The following is a 25,650-nucleotide window of genomic DNA, read 5'->3' on the forward strand; positions in this document are numbered from 1 at the left end:
ATTTGCCTTCCCGGAACAGATTGCACTCACTTCTTCTCTATGCCTCTCCAGTTGACTGAACACTCTTTCTCCATATCTGTAGACCACTGCAATAGTTCTGGATCCTATTCTCACCAACTTTGGCAACATCAGAGTTTACGAGCTCACACAGGTTTGCTGGACAGACCACGCTCTTGTGAAGTTCATTATCCCTGTCCCAGTCCAACGCTCACACACCACACCAGACCAGACCACCAAAACTGGAACAGCATCACTGACAAGGATTGGAACACCGCTGTCAACATCAACCGACCCGAACGCAGCAACAGAGCGATCAAGAGTTTTAATTATTGGATCATCTCCAGCGCAGACTCTCTGTCCCTCGCCTCAAACACATTACAACAAGATCCAGACCCCAAGCCAGTTGGTACATGGAGGAACTTAGACTGATGAAACTGGAGCCCAAATGGAGAATGAGCTAGACAATGCAGAAAAGAGGACATTCAAAAAGCCCCGAGATGCTACTACCAAATGATATGAAACGCGCCGCTCTGGACGATCGCATTGATGACAGCACCAACAGAAGCAAATAAATCTTTGTCATTATGAAAGATTTCAGCTAATCATCCGCCGTCTCCTAACTCAAACACATCTGCTCAGGACCTCTGAAATAATCTCTCTCAATTCTTCAGCAACAAAATCACCACCATTTATAGCAACTTCAGCCAGCAACCGGACCCAACAGACCTCGCTAAATGTCTCCAGATCTTATCCCCAACAAAAATTCTAACCACATGGCATGTCATCACAGCTGAAAAAAATGGCTGCTACCATGAAATCCAACCAGACAGGGGCCCCATCAGAAACCCTTCCCCACCATACCTACTCCAGAAGACTGCAACGCATCAGCACCATACTCACACTAATTTTGAATGCCTTCACTTCTTCCATGACCTTCCCAGATGGTTTGAAACATGCAACTTTCCTCTCAAACCCTCTGGGGGACCCTTCAACGCTCGTCAACTACAGGCCAATCTCCCTGCTACCATTCCTGGCCAAGATCTTAGAGAAAATCATCAACAGACACCTCACCAAATACCTCAACAACCACCAACTCCTCTACACCATTCAGTCTGGTTTCAGACCAAACCACAACACGGAACCTTCCCTCATTGCTGCCATGACATCCGCATGACTCTGTACAGAGGAGCTACAGTGGCCATCATCCTCCTGGACGTCTCCACATCATTTGACACAGTCTCCCATCCCACCCTCATCCAATGCCTACATGACATCGGAATCCAAGGGGACACAAATCGAAGAGGTAGCACACTGCCTGGTATAGAAGCACACAATTAGCCCAGATGCATTGGGTAAATGCACAGCATTATAACATTCACTTCAGTTGAAAATCTTTAGTATTCACCATTGTTGGTGCAGCCAGCGCTACATATCTCTAGACGTTTTTTCTCTCTCTATTAACATCCCACTGCTCCATACAGTTATTGCCCTGTACCCACTAGGAACGTTTGCATGTTACACTCCGGCCTACTGTCTAAAGATGGCAGATGTACACTTATTAGGGGCAGATGTAAGAAAGAGTACATTCTACTAAATGCTGCCCTTTGTGGGATCTTAAGCGACGACTTTCTGGGACATTTTGACCTGAAGGGAAGGAAAAACTGTCACGAGTGAGGCAAAGTGCATTTTGAGACACACACTGTCTTGACTGGGCATTTTTAAGAAAATGGCACGGTGCCTTTGGCACCTATTAGGTCTGACTAGGTACTTTTGTACTAAATAAAGCCACACCCATTCTGGGTCAATCGCACAGAGTTTTTCAAAGGATGGTAAAGACCAACACTTCCTGTTATGTATTTCTTCTGACCAGTATGTTTCTGACAGGTACTTCTACCGAAATATTTTCACATTAAGAATCCTCCCAGGTGATAGATGAATTAGAATAAAACTCCCACAGCTCCTACATGCAGGTAGGTGGCACCATTGACATCATCTGTGACTTTACTCCACCCTGGTTTATACGCTATCTCCCCGTTTTGTGAAATGAACTTTGTGGAATTATTAAGGTCCCATGTTAGATATTGCTCATTGCTTATGTCACTTCAATTAAGTCAGTCTTAGCTACGATTCTGAGTGCTCAAAAAAGAAGTGATGCTATTGTGCAGGGGTGGGGGCGATAAACAGCTTGTTACCATTATCCAGGGTGAGACAGTCACAGACAAAGCATATGGCTCCACTTAACCCATGGTGCATAGGAGCTAGGGACATTTTTATCCATACCCATTCTGGGCCTGGTAGTATTCTTAAGGTGAAGAATCTGTGGGCAGGTTGAGGATACCCCCGAAAGACTGTTACAGAAGATAACTTATTCTTCTGTGCAGTAATGGAAAGCTTGTGGGTGGCACTTCACTTTGATGTATACAAATATTATCCAATAAGTTAGTGTGAGAGCAAGCTACCATTTCTATATAAGCTGTGAGTTCTCTCTTCAAGACTTTTGTAAAATCTAATGCAACACTGGTAGTTTATAAATGAATTTCGACCTTCCTGCGCCATCTGTGTAGTGCAAAGAATTTCCTCCACTGTCCCTATCATGCTCCTCGTGTTTAAGCCATGTTTCAATTAATTCCTGGTGGGTCTTTAACTGCAGGGCACTGACTGTTCACTAGAATTAGGCACAATTTTGGGGTCTGGGGTATGGGACATAATGCCAACAGCTAGAATCTCATAATGTGAGCACTGCAGCTCCTGTGATACAGCCTCTTCTTCATGCTGTACTGCAGAGATACATTCGTGAAAGAAGAAAAGAGAGAGTGGGCTTGTTAAGTGCAATAGTGAAACTTTTTACCACTGTTTTGTCCAATAGTAGGTGCTGGACATCAAAGTTAGTGTAACTGGACACACGCCTGGTCGCCAAACTCAGCTGGCCATCAGGGGAATTAAATGATTCAGAACTCGTCCGACAGAATACTCTGTCACACCGGTGACGGCTATCCCATCCACTGCAATATAAATCCTATGTTTTTACTATGGGATTTATATTTCAGCACAGTGGCGTAACAAAACTTGAGGGGCCCCCCCTGCAAAACACAACGAGCCCCCCCCCCCCCCCAGCCCACCACCTACCAATTTGCCCCAAAACCCAAAAATCTGGCATAGTTTGATATGAAAACTCCAAATTTTTAAATGAAATGCCTCTATACTGTGTTTCTCAAAGTTTAATGAGAAAGTGGGAAACCCTCTTAACATATAAGCTACGCCATTTGTAACAATAATGTCAAAAGCAGATTATTTAACTGAGGCACCAATCAGAACAATGCCTAAAAGCAATCCTATTGTCTCAGGAACTGCCTATGGCGGTAGAATAACTATGAAGGGTCTGAATTAGAATTGACATTAATGGACAATAACGTGAAACTTTAAAAGACAACCCCAAACCTGCAATTCCATAAAGACTCCACTGACAATATACATGAGAAGTGCACAAGATATAACTCAGTATCCTGCGAAAGGCAAGAGAAATAGACTAGTAAATTATCTGCATGCCACACACTAGTGACTGCCAAGGGTTGTGTACGATAATAAAGTGAACTGAGGAAGCAATTTCAATGTCTACCATCATGTCTTTATTAGTAAGCATTGCAAAACAGGCAGGCAAACAAGGCAGAGGAAGAAAACTGTTTGGATGCTTCAGAACATTGATGCAGATGTTGGCCTGTTTTAATTTATCATTTCTGTAGTGTAAACAATGCTAAATACAAGATTTAAGGCACAGATATTACAGACAATTGCAAGCAACACCATAAATAACACTGCAGGTAGAATAAAAGCAAACCATATCAGCAAGTACCTAATGACAATCTATACAAACTGTAGTTGGTAAAGCAAAACAAATGTGCAAATACTTTCAAAGTGCATAAGAAAGCAATCACCAGTCCAGCAATAAACAAAAAATCAAGCATGTTTAATACAACAATTAACTTTCTTCTTGCATCAACTTGAAATTACATTCAAAGTGCATGATAAAAAGAAGTCCAGCAGTATGCAAAAATGAGGCCAGTTTAGTCAAACAATTCCCCGTTTGGTGTGTGCATAAAGGCACATATATTTTAAAGCAACTGGTAAACAATACCAACTGCAGCACCATACAATAATCAAACCAGTTTTAACTAACAATTCCCTTTTTGAAGACTCAAATATTGCAAAGTGACTAGCAAAACAGTAACAAGTACAGCAGGCAGCAGCATACAAAAATCAAACCACTTTAGTCAACCAACGACCTTTTGGTTTGTTCTTGTGCATGAAGGTGCAAATATTTCAAAGTGATGGGTAAACAATAACAAGTACAGCAGCATAAATAAATCAAACCTATTTAGTCAAACTAATTCCCCTTTTGTGTGTACACCACCACAGAAACAAGTATCCAGAGTTTAAACATTCTATACCTTTGCTACAATTAGTTTTTTTGCTGAACTTTATACACAAAATGTATTTTCCATTGACCTAGACGTGCCAGCCCACGTGGTAATTAGGGCCATCATATTCGCAGATGGCACCAGGAACATCTTAAGGATATTGGGGGCCAACTGCCAAACATATTTTGGGGACCCCTGTGAGAACAGTTTTGAATTTATGATCCTGTTTCAGCTCATTCATGCCCTCTTTGGGCGTGTCACAGAAAGTGCACGGACACACTAGTCCCCAGTCTAAATTCGATTCGATTAGCTTTATTCGATTTCTGTATAAAAATCATAAAAGAAACAGCAGTACATAAATATACCCCAATACATTAATACATTTCATTTCATAAAAAAGAATTAGCATCTGTTAAGAATAGATTAAATCAATAGGATAAATCAGCTAATCAATGAGCAACAGGAAGAGTGAACAGATTAATTAAAAGCAGGGGGGGGGGGGGTGGCCACTCAGTGCAGGACCGCTTCTCGCTGTCCAGAAATTACTCTATGTTGCTTGGCATTGCGACGGGGCATATAATGTTCTGGGGTAGAATTCACTTAGGCTCCAAACAGATATAGGTCCATCACCTATTTGTGGCTGCCAAGATTGGAGGTATGGGACGACATATTTATTACTAAATTTGACGAGTACCAAATCGCCCACAGTGTTTTTTGTGAGAGGTCCTAACCAGGCCACCCTTCTAACGCTTAATATAGTCCCATCTATATTGGGGGGCAAAGGTCTATTTTTGGTGAGCCAGAACACTACCTTTGTAGTGTAGTTCCTATTATCCCAATAGGCTCTGCGCATTGGAATAATATCTTCAATAGTATAGACCTAGGGCAGAGGTTAACTAGGTCTTCTACCGACGATATTAGACTTAAAGTTTTGTGTTTGCCAGCTAGCTCAGAGTTCACTAGAAACTTTCTCGAATAGGCAAGGAGGATTTTAACCTCCCTGGATAGACAAGAAGGGATTTAGTTTCTGACAACCATAGAACATGACAACTTTGCTCTCCCCTAATCAAGAGTGTATCTCTAGAGTCGTGTGAAAACAAAAGACAACTTATTTTACTCAGTCAGTTCAGTGCATTCTTAGTTTCACCAGATTGTAGAGAAAAGGAAGAGACGGGCGTGTTCAATAAAAGATGTTATTTATTGATCAGTCTCCTTTCTCATACAAGAGAAATGAATCGCTATTATTGTAATACTTATAGTTAAGTAAAGTGCATACAGTAAAGACAGAATTATAAAATAATACTGTAAAAGCATTGATATGGTTTCTGAGCCATATGATACTTTAAAATGGATAAAATAGATACATACATATATACATTTGACTAATCATACTCAACTGGTGCTTCTAACCACGCCTACCCCAGTGTACCTGACCTAAGCCTAATACGTGGGCGGGAGTAGATAAGTAGCAGTTTAAGTTAAGTTTGTTTTGCCAAGGGACTGACTCGAGAATTCTCTGCAAAGGGTTATTCAGTTCTGTACCTGAGATCTAGAATGGTGGAGGGCTGGTATCTCTTATCCCAGGTCTTGATATTCCAGCTGCCTGCGAGGGCTGCTTGGAAGCGCCGGAGCTGGATTTCTCAGCAGGAGAAAGGCAGCATCTCGTTCTCAGCGCGTCAGGAAGGCGGGGCAGCGCCTGTGGGCTTCGCTCTCTGCTGGGCTCCTCGGCACGTCTCGCTGCTCCAATATCGTCACCACCGCATGTGTTTGCTTAAGGCAATGTCGGTAATATTTATACCTGAAAGGTGCCGAGATTGACGTATGGATGGACATATATACGTCAATAAGGATGTCATATGAACGGGCTCGTTCGCACATTCTTTTGCTGAAGTTCTCGGTGAAATCAAAACAATGGCTATGGGAATTTCCCAGGTCGCTGTAGGTTTGATTTGTTTTGAGAACTCCGTATGCCTTATCAGGGGCTGGAGTAATATCGCTTGTCTAATTAGATGGCATGCGTTATGACCTAATCAGATAACGCGCTTCTGTGCCGTGGTGTGGCTTAATCAGATAACGGTTTTTGCACCGTTGGATGGCTGCTAGTTAATTATTAACCAAACCAGGGTCAGGAATAGGGGAATCGATACAGTACCTATAGGAATACATCACACCCACTCCACGTAGACTATGTCCATATTTACAAATCTAGGCATAGTGAAACCAGTAGCGTTTGTGTATACCGTACCACCCCAAAATACATTCATATGTATCCTGAAAAATTGAAACTACGAAATATACGAAACACAATCACATGTACTATATGTACAAGCAGTCTAATAATGCTACACATATAACGCATATTTTAAATTCATCATAAAAAAAAATGAGAAAAATACACATGAAATGGCTCTTAATACAGAAAAAAAGTGCGAGACCATTTCATCACAATCATAAAGTTTTGTATGAGAGTGCTAGAGGATAGCTAATGTCTCGTGACTACCTAAAATAGAAATTCAGTTCTCTAAGAATAATGTCTACTTTAAGCAGAAGATAAGTGTCCCAAAAAATCGTAAATATTTTTGAATTGGGGAAAAAGCTCTTGCAGTCTGAAAAAATGATGAGAAAAAAAAAATAATTCTTTCATATCGCTTTTTAAAAGTTGAAGGCCAAATTCAGCATGTGGGGAACTCCGAGTGCTAGTTTGCTCAAAGTTATTCCTGCTGCTCTGGTGAAAACATCATATCATTTAGACTGTTGAAAAAACTGTCAACAGCTTCTTGCGTAAGTTCCACTAACTCGGAAAAAGTTGTTACCATGCATTCATGAGCCTGAGCATGATTGCCTCCATTGATGTTTTGATCAGCATAGCTGGCTGAAGGTCGTACCTGATCGATGCTGCTTTCATCTTGTACTTCACTACCCCTCAATCGTAGTGGTGAAGTCTCCACGAATGCCGTCATCAGGATTGGTAGCCGCTGGGGACAGCACAATGCATGAGCCGTTACCGGACCCAACAAGGTATCTGCGTCCATTGGCACATCCGATTGTAGTGCCAGACAGGTGTCCAACACGCATTCTTCGCCGCATAGCAAGCACCTTAATACAGGCATAACACAACGTTGCCACATTGGTCTAAATGAAAGAGACCAAGTCATGTTCAGGTCCCGAAGCCGTGCTAGTCCAAGGACTTTAGTTATGCGGTCCCGGTAGCCAATGGCTAGGATCATTTCTTCCCTTGTCGCAGGTGTTTTGTCTGTGACATGGTTTGCCATAGCGAAATAACAGGATCAAAAATAGGAAGCCTGCCACTAGTCCCAAAAGGAGAGGAAGTCCGCCAAAAATTGAATGGCCAAAGTCTGGAAAAATACCCAGGATGGCTTTGAATGGAGTTAAAGCACCCGAAAACACTGCTTTAAATACACTGAAGACACCAGTGGTATCAGAAATATTTAAGATTTCGTTCAGTATTTCTGCGAAATGTATGGGGGAATTAGTTGATAATAATGAATGAATCTCTTCTGTTGTCCTTGCAACTTGGAGATCATATGTTTCTTTTGATGACGTGAGCCTAGTCGGTGTCTGTAGGAGCACAGTCTTCATTCTGCTTAAAGTATCTATTCGAATAGAAGCAATTTTCAAATCGGGCCATAACCATGCCTCCCTGTCTGGAGAATCGTTCGGGAACAATACTCGTTCACACCACATGACCTTCCTAGTCACGGTTATGAGATAAGGTTTTCCGGGCAGCAAACTACAACATCTGCGATCTACTATTAGAATGTAACTCCCGTTCGAGAGTCTCCTAAAGAATGGTTCTATTTGTGTTGCAGGTGTGCCTAGCTGGTAACATGAAAGGTTATTTGAAGTCCCTTCACAGGCTCCATGCAAGCTAATACCCTGACACAGAAGTGTACCGCTTAGTGATTTTGCACAATTATTGCCACTGAGAAACACTTTCTGGCCTTTATTACTGACACATTCGTGTGTATAGGGCAAATTCCATATTGACTTAATGTATCCTTTACCCAACCTTTCATACTGGCCTGCCTGTATATATTTTTGGCAGAATTGAAACTGGAAAGTAGTTATCGGAATATTTATTATTCCATGTATTATCCATTCAATGACAGGTCGTTCTGACATTGTCAATGGTAATCTCTCAAGTCTTTCAATGCTCAGAATTGTATAGTCAGCACCCTTTTGTGCCAAACTGATTTGTTTATCAGTAAGGTTAAAGATATTAAATAATGACGTTGTGTTGATTAAACGCCAAGGCACATAGCCAGAACGCAGATTTTGTAACGTCCAGCCAAGCTGTACAATAGAACGCAATTGGGACTGACCGTGTTGTAACATCAGTAAGTCTTGCGATATTATATCGATTGCTGAAGACACAATGCTGTCCAGAGAATATATTCTGGAGGACGGAGTCATTAACCCATTGTCCACCACAGAAAGTGATTTTTCCAAATTAATACGGTCAATTTCCCGTATTTTTTCTGCTGTCTCAATTTGAGTTACTTTCCAAACTTCGTTATAAGCTGCATATATAGAGGCCGCTATGAAACGTTTTTGATGCTGTTTGCGTGGTCCCAATATGAAATCACGCAAGTCAGCACCTTCTGTAAGTAAAATTAGGTGTTGCTTAATTTTAGCCAGTGTGGACGTTTGTAGCCATTGAAGGCAGAGCTTGCCCACGCTGTAGGTGGTTACTATCCCTGGATGTTGTCTTTGGGAATATCTAGGGTCTGGCCTGGTCAATTTGAACCCCTGTATTTTGTTCAGGAATCTGTCTTGACAGTTATTTGTGTCTGTGGGCCAGATCAACCATTGTTTCCATTCAGGATGTGTTCTGTTTTGGTTTAATATATGGTTTACGTCTATCTCATCATCTATAGAGCTATTACTGCTGACTGTTCGTTTTGGAATAGACGGTTTGTTCAAATCTTTGATTTTGGCTAAGCCAAGACAGGTAGTTTGTTGAATAGTGTCATTCAAAAATATAATTTGTTCTGGGATCATGCAGGCTCTGAACAATGATTCTATACCTTGTACTTGCCAATCTTTTGTACCCCAAACAGTTTTTGTTTCAATGTTACTGTTCCAGAAATCAAAACCAAATGTATTCATTTGCTCATAAAATGAATCTGAATATATCAATTTTGTGTTGGTAAGCATGGTCTTCATACCTGTCTTATTTGACAATTTGAAATAAAATGTTTCTGCATTACTTGTGTTAAACCCTGAAAAGTATGAATATTTATCATAAAATGTTTTCGAGCTATCTTTTGGAGGAGTAGCACAATGTTCCCATTGGTTATAATTTAAAACATTTCTAGGTTGTGCAGATTTATGGAGATAATGGTTACCATAGTGGTTATAGCAGAACATTTGATCATAATTAGACGAACCCTGCAAATAATCATGTTCTGTAAATTTAGCAGACATCACAAGATCAGACATCATATCATTAATACTTTCAAAGTCCCAATCATCAGCAAATGTGCTTGGTTTTACAAAGTCACTCAATGAGATCTTGAATTGGTGTGGATACTTCAGGATTTCAACTGGACCATAGATTTCATAATCAGTTTTGTCCCATGCTACACCGCCTGGTATAGGATTGGCTGTGAAGTTCACTGAAGAAAGTTCTCTTTTCTCGATGTGTGAAGATGTGTGTGGTTTAAGGACCAAGTTGATTTTCTGGCTTGCTGTGTCCATTTTAGCATATTTTCCTTCAATGAAATGTCCCAAGCATAGTACCATGATGAGCCAAAGAATGAGGATAAATGCACCTAAGGCCACCCAAAATTCAATCAATGGAGAAATCAGATAGGTTTCTTTCAGCTGTTGAAGAAGTTCCTTAGCTTTATCTTTAAAAGTTTTTGTTGATGGCTATTTCTTTGCTTCACTCAGGTCTTCAGATGAATCATCGAAGTTGATGAAGTAGCCGGACGCTGTTCTGTCAATTGTTCCAATTGCTTTTGGATTTTGCTTTGTTTCATTAGCAAAGTCTGCAGTTACATCATCATAGGTTGTTGTTTCTTGATGAAAAGCTTTGATTTGGGTTTTAAGAGGTTCAAGTTCCATTGCTTTGTTGCATACTCCTTGTTGATTCACTGTAGATTTTCCAAATGTGATCAGTCTTCCAGTTTGAGCCTCTGTATTCGTAGCAAACATTGGTGTTCTGCTACTTCTTGGGAGTCCACTTGGCCTACTATTTGTTATCGGCCACATGATTGTGGTTTAACCAGGTCGATGGATATGACTCGGTTCTCCTTTTTACCAGCAAGGGGCGGTAGTACTACTGATCTTGTCCCGTTGATAGACAAGACAGGAACTGCTTTTCTGTAAGAAGGCCCAAATTCCTTCTTTACCGCGATCTTTTCTCTGACTAGATCCCCGACTTTTGGAATCCAGACAGGCCTTGCTGGGACAGGTGGTTTCTCTTCAGTGGTTGTTGGCTGTTGTTTCAACTTTATGTTGCTCAGGTCTTTTCTTGTTTCATTTAAGTCCTGAAAAATAGCCAAACGATCTTTGATATCAAAGCTTTTGTCTTTAACCACTGAAGTCTGACTATCAAGATCTTGGATCATCATTCTAGTCCCGAACAATAGTTCGTACGGACTGAACCCTTTCAGAGAATTCCTTGGCAGGTTATTTAGACTACGTTGGACACTTATTAAATGTTTGACCCACCCAGCTCCCGAACCTAATACCTTTTCCGTTATAGATTGCTTTATGTCTTGGTTTTTTCTTTACACCATCCCGTATCCCTCAGGAAGGAAGTGAGAAGAGTCCCGCTATGCAATGCTCATTTGGCCATGCTTCCCTATAAGCTTGAGGGCTAAAAGGAATACATTATTCAAAACGTAGCATGCTCCTAGCGTATATGCCATTATAGACTTGCAAATCTTTTTATAACAGTCCAGACGTCAGCCGAGCGCTGGGGTCTACATTATAAGTGAAAATTAGTCTTTTTATGTTAATATGACGCTTTTTCATGATGGGTACTTTCTTATTGTTGTTGTTTATCTGGAGCGAAATGCCATGGCAATAGTCCTCCTCGCTCGCCACTGCGATCTCTGTTACAGTCTGGGCAGTTTTTTACAAAAATGTGATGATGCAGGCTCATGCCTGGCCACCAGTACACTGATTGTAATTCTTCCAGAGAATCTTTTTGCTTAAGGTGTCTGAGACCCTCACCCATATGTGCGTCTGCTATTAACAAGCCTCTCCTGTCCGTGTTTGGAATTACTCTATCCCCCACTCCAGGGATTTGAGCAAAAGGGACTGAGTTTGCATCGATTATGTATGTATAATTGAGTGGATAATTGATCGGTAGCGCTGAGCAGTCGCCTTTTGATGACGTTTTCACCGCCAGCACAGTTTCACCGTCAATGTGTTTTACTGCACGCTTTTTTGCAGCTACGGAAGCCGATTTACTTGCTACCGCTGTGGCTGTCTCAGCCAATGAATTCCCTGCAACGTGAACGCCATCACGCTGATGACTCAGTGAATGTATCACGTGAGTTTTTGGTAGTTCTTTCTGTAAAAGAACTACTTGTTCCCAGAGCACTTTTTGCTTTATTGTTGCACCTGTGTCATCTTTGTAACCGTTTTTAATCCATTTCTGTAAGTCGTTATTGTATGATTTGACGCAGTAATACGAATCGCACACTGTAAGTGTCGGGAATTCGCGATCGGCATTATCTAGCGCCATTTTCAATGCTATTATTTCAGTTTGTTGTTCTGAATTATTTTCCACTGAGTGTGTTTTTGTAAGTAGAGGTCTTAATTTACCTCTGCGCCACACTTCTTTTACAATTTCGCACGTGGCGTTGAAAGCCAGCTCCCCCCAAACTGAGGGTTGAGCATGTCCGTCTGTATATATTACACAGGCGTATTGTCGTAAAGGCAGAATGTCGATTGGCAGAGGGTATTCTCTCTCATATTTTAGAAATTTTAATTCTTTCATTTCCGGGTCAAAATAGTATTTTACTTTGTCTGTAGCAACAGAATTTACCCATTGTACCCATTCTGGATTTAGTGCAGTTGTCGGTAAATTACATGGTGTTGTTAATGCCTCAAAAGCTGATTCTGCTGTTCTGACTGTAACCTGTCTACCGTCTGCTTGGCATTTTTCCTTTGCTACAGCTGTTTGAACCGCATGAACAATGCTTTCCTTAATGCTGAACCTTTTTTCAGCTTCTGTGTACAAATGTGATTTGTATGCTATTGGTACCTTCTCTCCCTCATTAGAGGTCAGGTATGTGAATCCGCATCTTCCTGGGATGACTCGAATCACAAGGTTGCGTGTATTGTCACGTGTTTGTAATTTTGTTTTAACTAACATATCTGTTTGTAAAGATCTCAAAATTTCTGTGTGTTTTTGAGTCCAATTGATTCTTTTAAAATCTGGTTTTATAAGATCATAGAGAGGTTTAATTCTCTCTGCATAATTTATAATGTAAGTTCTTCCGAAATTTAGGAAGCCTAGAATTGATTGTACGTTTTTCAGTGTTCTAGGTGCTTGGATTACAGCACATTTCTCTAGGAAATTGTCAGCCAGGCTTTTGCCTTCACTTGATAGTTCATATCCTAAAACAGGACTGTTAGATGGGCAATCCTTGACTTTTTAAAGTTGAATTTGTAACCCTCTGCTGCGAACCCAAGTATTATGGTGTTCACTCTTTTCAAGTGAGTATCCAAGTCATCATCTGTTAGATAGATGTCGTCGACATAAGATAATGCCTCGTCATCATATGTTTGTAGTAATTCTGTTACTCTCGCTGAGAATAATCCTGGGCTGTTCTTGAACCCCTGGGGCAAACAACAGAATTTTTTTTGCGTGCCATTTATTGAGAACGCCGTCAAATATCTGCTCTCTGGTGCTATATTTTGACAAAAGAATCCATTAGAAATGTCTAATGTGGTTTTGTATTTTTTGCGCACTATGTTATTCATTAGTGCAACACTATGCGAGTTTTGTACTGCAAATGTTTTGCAACATGAGTTAAGGTGTCTGTAGTCCAAAACAAGACGATATGAATTGTCTGGCTTGGAGACAGGAAACAAAGGGTTGTTCATTTGTGAGGTGCAAGTTTCAATCACCCCCTGGTATTCAAGTTGATCTAGGATCTCTTTTACCTGTTTTTTAGCTTCTTGCTTAATCGGGTACTGCCTCTGTGCAGTAGGTTGTGATTTTAGCTGGATTTTGTGAGGAGGAGAGTCCTCATCCCATCCCACATGATTTTTATATAAGGCAGGGGCTTGAGCTACTGCCCACTTTCTTGCAAGTGTATATTTTTTATGAATTGGAATATGGTTTGAGAAGGCAGGCATAATTATTTCTTCGCCATGTGGGCACTCCCTGACAAACTCTGGAGGTCAGTCTCGTTCAGCTAGAAGGATGTCATAGCCCTTGGAGAGATTATCCCAAAATAGACCCCTTATTTTTCTAGTCTTATCCCCCTCTATACGCAATGTTATTTCATATATTTTATGAGGTTTGCTAACTCTGGTATCTGCAGTTTCCACCTGAATGTATTCATTCGTGTCCACTGTCTCCAGATGATTCATAAGGACTTTGCGAGCTATGCTCACTTCTGCTGCGCTGTCTAGCATTGTCTGAGCCCATTCTCCGTTTTTCAGCTGTGTCCTCAGTATTCTCGGCATTGTTAATTACTTTAATACTGGCTACCTTCTTTTTTGGAAATTGTAATTTTTTATTCAGATGAGCAGGTTCTTTGTCTTTGGACTTGACGTGCTCTTCCCTGTGTTCTGATCGTCCTCTTCTTTCCGATTTCTGCGAGGAAGTCTGAAAAGATTGAGAGGGACGTGTATCAATATCTTGATATCTATCAGGTTTTTTTATATTATCCCTATTTCTAAGGTTGTATTTTTTCACAGAGGGCTCCCTTTGGGGAGACTTGCGTCCTTGGTCAGGAGATCTTTCTCTCCGTCGAGGGGACCTTCCTCTGGACTGGAATCTTTTTTCTTTAGGATTGGATTGTTTATTTCCATCCCAGCTCTTTTTTTGAGTGTTTAAATTATTTTTAATAAATACCTTTTCAGGACTTTCAACTAGTTGGGGTTTCACTGGTATTCCACCCAAACTATCTCTTCCTAGTTCTTCATAGGATTTTTCTATGATTCTGGCAATTTCAGATGGTTGGTCTGCTATATTTGTCTCTTTTAACCTCTGGCAAATCGCCACATTTGCTGCTTCTCCCTTTATGTTGGCTAATAATATTGCAGAGATCTGCTTGAAGTCTTTCAGTAATTTCATACCGAGAGTTAAAGCGGGTTCTGGACCGTATTCATCTTGAATCTGTTTTAGCACATCTGGTATTACTGACATGGATGGTACACCATGTGTTTTTGTGTAAATGGAAGCAAAGACTGTTCCACAAGTGTCACAGTCCTCCACATGTGGTGCGATTCCCATTGGAAGACAGATAGTCCGAATCCTATGTTTCTCAACAGGGGTGGTATCTGGAAACACCGCCTCTATTTGAGTGATTTTTTGTGCTAGCCAGAAAGGAATTTGTTCCCGTTTTGTGGGTACTTTACCTAGACAGGACTGTATGTTCTGTGGTGTAATTTTATTTGTGTTCCCCTGATGAGTGATCAGCTGTGGAATTTTAATTGCTGGTTGGATTGTTGAAGTCCGCATTACATATTGGACTAATTGTCTATGTATTTTTATTAATTGTTTTAGCTGTGCTAAAAGCTCTGGTGCAGGCATTTCTTCAATGTCTGGATGTGGTGTGTATCCGGCTAGGACCGGCCACGTTGCTCCTGGTCTACCTAGTGGACCGAGCCTGGTGATGTGATTATTATGTTTTAGGGCGCCATGAAACAAGAGCAGGTGCTCTTGGAATTTGAGTGGTATTTCCACCTCCTCGAAAGGAATGTACTCATTAGGAGGTTCCTCTATTTTGTAATAGTGGAAGTCCTTTGTTACAGCGTTTGCTGCTGGAAAGTTTATCCATGAATAGAATACCTCTGTCTGCCGATATTCGTGTGCCTCAATTACGAATATGACTGTACCACCTCTTGGTGTCAGTCCATTTTCTATAAGTTTTAGGGTTATAGATTTTCTTATGTTGACCGGGATGAGTATTATATCCGGGTCATTTTGCAGCAGAGTATTGTCTGCTACTAGGAGTTCAGCTGCTATTCTAACTGTCTCCCTTTCTTCTTCACTTTCTGTCATTTTACTGACAGGAAGGTTATTCTGTTTGTTTGCAGATCAGGTTTCTATGGAAACAAAGATTAGATGCACAATATTTTGGAACAGTGTATCCTTCAACGTTGAATAAACCAAGAACCATACATAGGAGTCTCCTCCTGCGAGGTTTGGCGGATATGACCTTTCACCCACTCCAGACGTCTTTGGAGTATTATGGGAAAAAAGGGGTCTGTGTGAAAAAGCACGACTGAGTTACTCTAATGTCTTGCGTTAGTTTTATCGCCTATCCAAACGTTGGGCGCCATGTAGTGTAGTTCCTATTATCCCAAAAGGCTCTGCGCATTGGAATAATATCTTCAATAGTATAGACCTAGGGCAGAGGTTAACTAGGTCTTCTACCGACGATATTAGACTTAAAGTTTTGTGTTTGCCAGCTAGCTCAGAGTTCACTAGAAACTTTCTCGAATAGGCAAGGAGGATTTTAACCTCCCTGGATAGACAAGAAGGGATTTAGTTTCTGACAACCATAGAACATGACAACTTTGCTCTCCCCTAATCAAGAGTGTATCTCTAGAGTCGTGTGAAAACAAAAGACAACTTATTTTACTCAGTCAGTTCAGTGCATTCTTAGTTTCACCAGATTGTAGAGAAAAGGAAGAGACGGGCGTGTTCAATAAAAGATGTTATTTATTGATCAGTCTCCTTTCTCATACAAGAGAAATGAATCGCTATTATTGTAATACTTATAGTTAAGTAAAGTGCATACAGTAAAGACAGAATTATAAAATAATACTGTAAAAGCATTGATATGGTTTCTGAGCCATATGATACTTTAAAATGGATAAAATAGATACATACATATATAGATTTGACTAATCATACTCAACTGGTGCTTCTAACCACGCCTACCCCAGTGTACCTGACCTAAGCCTAATACGTGGGCGGGAGTAGATAAGTAGCAGTTTAAGTTAAGTTTGTTTTGCCAAGGGACTGACTCGAGAATTCTCTGCAAAGGGTTATTCAGTTCTGTACGTGAGATCTAGAATGGTGGAGGGCTGGTATCTCTTATCCCAGGTCTTGATATTCCAGATGCCTGCGAGGGCTGCTTGGAAGCGCCGGAGCTGGATTTCTCAGCAGGAGAAAGGCAGCATCTCGTTCTCAGCGCGTCAGGAAGGCGGGGCAGCGCCTGTGGGCTTCGCGCTCTGCTGGGCTCCTCGGCACGTCTCCCTGCTCCAATCTCGTCACCACCGCATGTGTTTGCTTAAGGCAATGTCGATAATATTTATACCTGAAAGGTGCCGAGATTGACGTAAGGATGGACATATATACGTCAATAAGGATGTCATATGAACGGGCTCGTTCGCACATTCTCTATGGGAATTTCACAGGTCGCTGTAGGTTTGATTTGTTTTGAGAACTCTGTATGCCTTATCAGGGGCTGGAGGAATATCGCTTGTCTAATTAGATGGCATGCGTTATGACCTAATCAGATAACGCGCTTCTGTGCCGTGGTGTGGCTTAATCAGATAACGGTTTTTGAACCGTTGGATGGCTGCTAGTTAATTATTAACCAAACCAGGGTCAGGAATAGGGGAATCGATACAGTACCTATAGGAATACATCACACCTTGTTCCTTAGATCCTGCTGTCTTTCATGTTTCCCCTTTGGGAGTTCAGGTATTCCTGAGAGGACACACACAATAGGGGCCTCTGGTGGCAAATGTAGGTGGTTAGTTTTGTGTAGTGTAGTATCATAACTAGACGCTATTCTTTTTTGAGATAACGTCTCTTTATTCTGCCCAGCCCTAGGGTAAGAACTCTGTGATGTAGAGGCGGCTTTCAAGATATTTGAGATTTTCATGTGTGGAGCAGCTGGTTGGTTACGAGTGATCTTGCCTTGTGTAATGGAATTAGGTGTTTCTATAGGGGCTGGATGCTGTAATTGTACAGATCCTCCCATGGTTTTTGTAACTATCAACTTAGCTTTTATTGCTTCTCAACACCCGTGAGCCTGTCCCCTAATCTAGTCATTTTATCGATCAACGGGAATATAATTGACTTCATCATATTTTCGAGCGCGGACAGTAGAGAAGTCTGTGTAGATGCTTTCAGTGTAGCAGTGCTCGGAGTATTGGGTAAAGATGGGTTTCGATTTAACTTTTGTAACTTGGCCTGACTGCCCGTTTGTTTAACCTCATTTCTCTTCCTTTTGGCAGAGAGCGCCTGGGTGGGGGCTGCGGGTAGCGAGTTTGCTATTGGTGGTATTATGAGGGGCGTTACCTGTGGAATTTGAGTTAGTTGGGAAGAACAGCTAGACCCAGGATTAATCATAGCTGTATGGGAGATAGGAGCGATAGTTTGCACTTTTTCTGAATCCAGAGGGGCGTACGAGGATTTACACATTTGATTTAGTTCATCCAATAATGATATAGACAGAGCTATATCAACAGTCTGTGGAGGAGAACCCAAACTGAGAGAACTGTCCAAGGCTGGGGATCGTTCTATTCTGTCTAATTCACTAGCGATGGGCAGTATTGCATTCTTAATATAAAAATCCATTGTTCCCCTAAGCAGGTCGCCCTGGGAGGAAGGTTTTCTAATGCCCCCTTTGCAAGACACAGCGTGACAGCTTTTGCCTGTAAAAATTGAACAAAGTCAATATCGACTACCGAACTATAATGTACCTTAGAAAGGACCTGTTACATGAACCGGAAATAGTCAGTGGGTAACGGTACCTTTATTCAAAGTTCCTCAATTCTTGGCTCAAATGCAAGGGGGGGTGCCCCGACCCGGCCTCCTCTGGCCTATGATGGCCCCGCCCTTGTCCCAGGCTTAGCCCGGCGCTGTCCCGCGCGCGTCCTCGCGGGACGAGGGAGCAGGCGGGTCTTTACGCGCCTCCTGGCGCGTGGGAAAAGCGCGTTGTTCCCCTGAGGATCCTGGGGCTTGTGGTCCGGAGCGCTGGACCGGCGGAGCAAAGCCCGGCGGGTCGGTGAAGGCGGGGGGCGGAGCCAAGCCCGGCCGCGGGAAGGGGAACCGCAAAAGTCACTTTCAAACACTGGACGCCAAGGGACTCCGCAGCAGGCGGGTCTTTATGCGCCTCCTGGCGCGTGGGAAAAGCGCCTTGTGCCCCTGAGGCTCCTGGGGCTTGTGGTCCGGAGCGCTGGACCGGCGGAGCAAAGCCCGGCCGGTCGGTGAAGGCGGAGGGTGGAGCCAAGCCCGGCCGCGGGAAGGGGAACCGCAAAAGTCACTTTCAAACACTGGACGCCAAGGGACTCCGCAGCAGGCGGGTCTTTATGCGCCTCCTGGCGCGTGGGAAAAGCACATTGTGCCCCTGAGGCTCCTGGGGCTTGTGGTCCGGAGCGCTGGACCGGCGGACCAAAGCCCGGCCGGTCGGTGAAGGCGCGGGGCAGAGCCAAGCCCGGCCGCGGGAAGGGGAACCGCAAAAGTCACTTTCAAACACTGGACGCCAAGGGACTCCGCAGCAGGCGGGTCTTTATGCGCCTCCTGGCGCGTGGGAAAAGCGCCTTGTGCCCCTGAGGCTCCTGGGGCTTGTGGTCCGGAGCGCTGGACCGGCGGAGCAAAGCCCGGCCGGTCGGTGAAGGCGGGGGGCGGAGCCAAGCCCGGCCGCGGGAAGGGGAACCGCAAAAGTCACTTTAAAACACTGGACGCCAAGGGACTCCGCAGCAGGCGGGTCTTTATGCGCCTCCTGGCGCGTGGGAAAAGCGCGTTGTGCCCCTGAGGCTCTTGGGGCTTGTGGTCCGGAGCGCTGGACCGGCGGGGGAAAAAGCCCGGCCGGTCGGTGAAGGCGGGGGGCGGAGCCAAGCCCGGCCGCGGGAAGGGGAACCGCAAAAGTCACTTTCAAACACTGGACGCCAAGGGACTCCGCAGCAGGCGGGTCTTTATGCGCCTCCTGGCGCGTGGGAAAAGCGCGTTGTGCCCCTGAGGCTCCTGGGGCTTGTGGTCCGGAGCGCTGGACCGGCAGAGCAAAGCCCGGCCGGTCGGTGAAGGCGGGGGGCGGAGCCAAGCCCGGCCGCGGGAAGAGGAACCGCAAAAGTCACTTTCAAACACTGGACGCCAAGGGACTCCGCAGCAGGCGGGTCTTCATGCGCCTCCTGGCGCGTGGGAAAAGCGCGATGTGCCCCTGAGGCTCCTGGGGCTTGTGGTCCGGAGCGCTGGACCGGCGGAGCAAAGCCCGGCAGGTCGGTGAAGGCGGTGGGTGGAGCCAAGCCCGGCCGCGGGAAGGGGAACCGCAAAAGTCACTTTCAAACACTGGACGCCAAGGGACTCCGCAGCAGGCGGGTCTTTATGCGCCTCCTGGCGCGTGGGAAAAGCGTGTTGTGCCCCTGAGGCTCCTGGGGCTTGTGGTCCGGAGCGCTGGACCGGCGGAGCAAAGCCCGGCCGGTCCGTGAAGGCGGGGGGCGGAGCCAAGCCGGGCCACGGGAAGGGGAACCGCAAAAGTCACTTTCAAACACTGGACGCCAAGGGACTCCACAGCAGGCGGGTCTTTATGCGCCTCCTGGCGCGTGGGAAAAGCGCGTTGTGCCCCTGAGGCTCCTGGGGCTTGTGATCCGGAGCGCTGGACCGGCGGAGCAAAGCCCGGCCGGTCGGTGAAGGCGGGGGGCGGAGCCAAGCCCGGCCGCGGGAAGGGGAACCGCAAAAGTCACTTTCAAACACTGGACGCCAAGGGACTCCACAGCAGGCGGGTCTTTATGCGCCTCCTGGCGCGTGGGAAAAGCGTGTTGTGCCCCTGAGGCTCCTGGGGCTTGTGGTCCGGAGCGCTGGACCGGCGGAGCAAAGCCCGGCCGGTCGGTGAAGGCGGGGGGCAGAGCCAAGCCCGGCCGCGGGAAGGGGAACCGCAAAAGTCACTTTCAAACACTGGACGCCAAGGGACTCCACAGCAGGCGGGTCTTTATGCGCCTCCTGGCGCGTGGGAAAAGCGTGTTGTGCCCCTGAGGCTCCTGGGGCTTGTGGTCCGGAGCGCTGGACCGGCGGAGCAAAGCCCGGCCGGTCGGTGAAGGCGGGGGGCGGAGCCAAGCCCGGCCGCGGGAAGGGGAACCGCAAAAGTCACTTTCAAACACTGGACGCCAAGGGACTCCGCAGCAGGCGGGTCTTTATGCACCTCCTGGCGCGTGGGAAAAGCACGTTGTGCCCCTGAGGCTCCTGGGGCTTGTGGTCCGGAGCGCTGGACCGGCGGAGCAAAGCCCGGCCGGTCGGTGAAGGCGGGGGGCGGAGCCAAGCCCGGCCGCAGGAAGGGGAACCGCAAAAGTCACTTTCAAACACTGGACGCCAAGGGACTCCGCAGCAGGCGGGTCTTTATGCGCCTCCTGGCGCGTGGGAAAAGCGCGTTGTGCCCCTGAGGCTCCTGGGGCTTGTGGTCCGGAGCGCTGGACCGGCAGAGCAAAGCCCGGCCGGTCGGTGAAGGCGGGGGGCGGAGCCAAGCCCGGCCGCGGGAAGGGGAACCGCAAAAGTCACTTTCAAACACTGGACGCCAAGGGACTCCGCAGCAGGCGGGTTTTTATGCGCCTCCTGGCGCGTGGGAAAAGCACATTGTGCCCCTGAGGCTCCTGGGGCTTGTGGTCCGGAGCGCTGGACCGGCAGAGCAAAGCCCGGCCTGTCGGTGAAGGCGGGGGGCGGAGCCAAGCCCGGCCACGGGAAGGGGAACCGCAAAAGTCACTTTCAAACACTGGACGCCAAGGGACTCTGCAGCAGGCGGGTCTTTCAGCGCCCCCTGGCGCATGGGAAAAGCGCGTTGTGCCCCTGAGGCTCCTGGGGCTTGTGGTACGGAGCGCTGGACCGGCGGAGCAAAGCCCGGCCGGTCGGTGAAGGCAGGGGGCGGAGCCAAGCCCGGCCGCGGGAAGGGGAACCGCAAAAGTCACTTTCAAACACTGGACGCCAAGGGACTCCGCAGCAGGCGGGTCTTTATGCGCCTCCTGGCGCGTGGGAAAAGCGCGTTGTGCCCCTGAGGCTCCTGGGGCTTGTGGTCCGGAGCGCTGGACCGGCGGAGCAAAGCCCGGCCGGTCGGTGAAGGCGGGGGGCGGAGCCAAGCCCGGCCGCGGGAAGGGGAACCGCAAAAGTCACTTTCAAACACTGGACGCCAAGGGACTCCACAGCAGGCGGGTCTTTATGCGCCTCCTGGCGCGTGGGAAAAGCTTGTTGTGCCCCTGAGGCTCCTGGGGCTTGTGGTCCGGAGCGCTGGACCGGCGGAGCAAAGCCCGGCCGGTCGGTGAAGGCGGGGGGCGGAGCCAAGCCCGGCCGCGGGAAGGGGAACCGCAAAAGTCACTTTCAAACACTGGACATTCTAAATGTGTTTTCATGTAATATTCAAAGATAGTGATGCGTGTTTTCAATATTGTAACAAAGCAGCATATTATTGCAAGTAATCTCTGTGACACTCTCCCATTTCTCATATGTGTGAGGGCCTGATTTGATCCAAAAGAAGATTTTATGGCTGTTGCAGGAAACACAACATTCCACAAAATGTCTGTAATAGACACACATCACCAGAATTGAAAAAAGCTAAGGAAAGTTGTATTTAAAACAATCTGTTCAAGAATCATTTAATGCCATCAGGGCAAGACTCTACTGAACAACGCGGGTTTTATCAGGGGGCCCACTGAAAGTCTGAGGCCCTGGGCCGGAGCCCACTTTGCCCATGCCTCAAAAACTCTCTGGATGGCATCTGACAGTCTTTTTTGCCGCGCCCATCCCCATTTCCTCCTGTTCCATGAATTCCCTCACTACCACTCACCAAAAATGCACCTCATCTCTCTATAGCACCTTTCTGACAAACATTTAAATTTTTATAGCGCTACTCATAGTTCACTCACACTCAGTTCTGTGATGTGCATGGTACACGTTCTTTGTAGCAGGCACATTAACCCTCTGCACTCTGTGGGTGGTAGAAGTAACCATATGAGTGCACGGTGAGTGATGCGACAGTGTGAGAGTAGGGTAAGAGGAGTGACTGCAGGGTGAGTGAGGTGACCATATGAATTTGGGTGCGGATGTAAGTGCTGAGTGGGACGAAAGAATGCATGGTTAGTGATGGGCTTGTTTAAGTGAGATTGCAGATTGAGCAGTGAGGGGGACAGGTGAGTGAAGTGTGACATGAGTGCAGGGTGAGTAGTATGCTCCTGTGACTGAAGGATGAGGTACAGGGTGAACAGCGCAAGTGTACTGTGAGTGCAGAGTGATCACTGTGAGTGCAGGGTGAGCGGGTGAATGGTGGGAGCACATGGTGATCAGTGTGAGTGCACTGTGATTGCTGTGAGTGCAGGGTGAGCGTAAAAGTAAAGGGCGAGAACGAGGAGTGAGTTGTCAGAATGCAGGGGGCCTTCCCAGACACTTGACGTAACTCAGCATGTTATTGACGGTGGCGTAGGGTTTTCAGATGTACGTTAAACTATTGCTATTATGGCTCTAATCAGGGATCGAGGGTGGAGGAAATAAATAATGTGCTGATCCTGCAACACATTTCAGTCTTATGATTAGGGTTGCCAGCTCATTATTTTGAGGTCCCAGAAGGGACAAAAATAAGCAGTCACCTAAAGCCATATTTTCAGCACTTATCTGTGCATACTTCGAACATAGAAAGCACTTTTAATTGTGTTCTAGGACTGCCTGAATGATCCATGACTGATAATTAAAGTCAACAAAGACAGAAAAGTCACATTACAAATCAATACATACTTTATTTATAACCATATTTTGTGTCAAGATTAGGTCTTTCCAGGCTCTTTAAACAACACATTGCTGGCATTTTTCTTTTGGCAACCTTACTTTATATTCCTTTTCATGAAATGCCTTCTCACACTACAGCAGTAAATGTAAATTTCAAATGTAAGGAATAGGCAGAGTGGCAGCCCAGGGGGTACTGGCACCAGAAAAGAACTAAGCCTCAGTAACCAGTTTGCAAAGGTATGTAAATATGCAAATGATCTCTGGCCTCAAGGCAGTTGCCTTCAACCCCCTTGCTGCTGGGCCTGGAAGCTCAGGTCACCTGCACCCACCTCACGCAGCACGCACCATTTAATTTATGAGGCAGGACTGATATGAGGCAACTAACTGGTGCAACCAACGTCGGTGAGAGAGTGTAGTGTTGCACCTGGAGGCTGAACAACGGGACTGCTGTGGGCATAGCTGTCAAGGTTTCTGATTGCCATGTGTGACATTTTCCTAATTTCAGTGTAATTATGAGGGACCTATCCACAACTATGAGTGACACTTTCTTGCGAGCAAATGTATGCAATGAAGACAATCAAAACATAAATATCAGAAATTACACCCATTTGAGCAAGAAGAAACTTGAAGAAGATCTTAAAACATCAGAAATGGTGCAAAAAAACAGAAATGGAAGGGCACTCAGTCATGGAATGGCACGATATGGCCTCTCATTGTATAGTCGACGGTCATGTATTGTGCGTGTCCTTCCATTCCACAGATGCCAATGGGCCATTTCCAAGCCGCACCATACTTGAAGATGCACACCTACAGGGCATAGAACCTGCACCATAATACACATCGTGCAGTGCTGGCAACGTAGAACCACCTTCATATAAACTAACCCACGGAGCCAAGCATCATTAAAAAACACATACCTAAACCTCATGCCGGGAAACAGAAATCAAAGTTTTTGCCAACCTACGGGTTGGAAGAGTGTTTTGTCAAAAGCTATTAGGAGTGTTTTATAACACAGAGCAACTGGGAACACGGTTTAAGCACATGAAATGCTTGTGGTACACATCATGACCAATGACCAGTATGGAAACCCCCCAAGTTGTATGTGGGGGTAAAAGGAATATTTAAAACACCTCCTGATACCTAATCTGCACATTCCCAGGTGATTTTATGAAATACAAGATTGTTGCCTGCTGCAGAGGCGCCCCTAAGATTGCCTTCCTTTGCCCACATTGGGCCCCCTCCCTGCCAGCAATCAATCAGGAGAGCACCAGGACTCCAGGGCCTCTCGGTCCACGTGGGAACCAACCCACCAGATGTGAGGCAGCCCCAACATGAATAGTTACAACACACGGATCCTTCTTAGCTGCCTAAGTGTGACACAGACTTGCGCACGGACAGGCACCATACTGCATTATCCTCAGGCTGAGGCAGGAGCTGTGCAGTAATCTCATGGCAAAACCAACCGCTAGTATGACTGTCAGAAGAGACCCACCTGTTTTATATTATTACCCCCAAGATACAGACGAAGCACGGCTGCCAGAAAGCCGGCTGCATTTACCGACAAGTGCTTGAAATAATGTCTGCACATACCTGCAGCATTGCTGCCAAGTTTTAAAGTTTGCTTATGTGCGACATTTCAATCGCGATTGCAATCGCAGAGCCCACCAAGGCACCAAAGGCATGTATTATGCACAAGTGGTCTCGGAATTGTAAGAAAGTGCACGCAACATTCCCAACTTTCAAATTTTTTGAGAGGCTTTAAGCATATCCCAACCCTACACGTTCCGTTTTTTTCAGAGCCCAAAAAAGCTAAGTCATTGAGAAAGGCCTTTTCCAGAAGAGTAAGGGAAGATGTCGAGCTACCTCTTGTACGCCTATCGCTTTGGTGAATCAGGTAAAACATCAGAAATTGTCACAATGCACAGGCCTCGGACTATGTATGCTGTAAGGCAGAGGTCTTCAAACTTTTGGATGCCGAGACTCCCCTGCCAACATGTTGAGGTGTAAGGACCCCCTCCTGAAAAAAAATTCTAAACCTGTAGGCAGGGCTACTGGAATTATGTGGCAGTTGAGGATCAAATTAAGCGACAGGCTTGACTAAATTGTGTGGGAAGAAAATGTAAATGATATTATGTGATGCCGCATAATTTGGATTAGCATTGCTTAATTATTTTGAAATTAATTTATTACACACAGTAACACTGAGGAAAGATTTCACCCCATCAGTACTTGTTTATATCCAAAATACAACAATTAACGTCAGAAAGATTTCTGAAGGGCCTTCCACTCCGCAGGAATACGTGCTGCCATATTAGAAGCTCACCTGGCCCTGGCCGGGACCAGCAGGGGTCCCTTAAA

At 45.4% G+C, this 25,650-nt stretch overlaps 1 protein-coding gene across 3 annotated transcripts in view; it reads right to left on the reverse strand.

Moving 5' to 3' along the window:
- TMEM219 (transmembrane protein 219) overlaps positions 1 to 25,650 on the reverse strand; it is a 1,079,108-nt gene that overhangs the window by 699,039 nt on the left and 354,419 nt on the right. The gene's annotated exons all lie outside the window — the stretch shown is intronic.

The sequence above is a fragment of the Lissotriton helveticus genome, chromosome 7, assembly GCF_964261635.1.
Source record: "Lissotriton helveticus chromosome 7, aLisHel1.1, whole genome shotgun sequence".
Taxonomy (NCBI): Eukaryota; Metazoa; Chordata; class Amphibia; order Caudata; family Salamandridae; genus Lissotriton; species Lissotriton helveticus.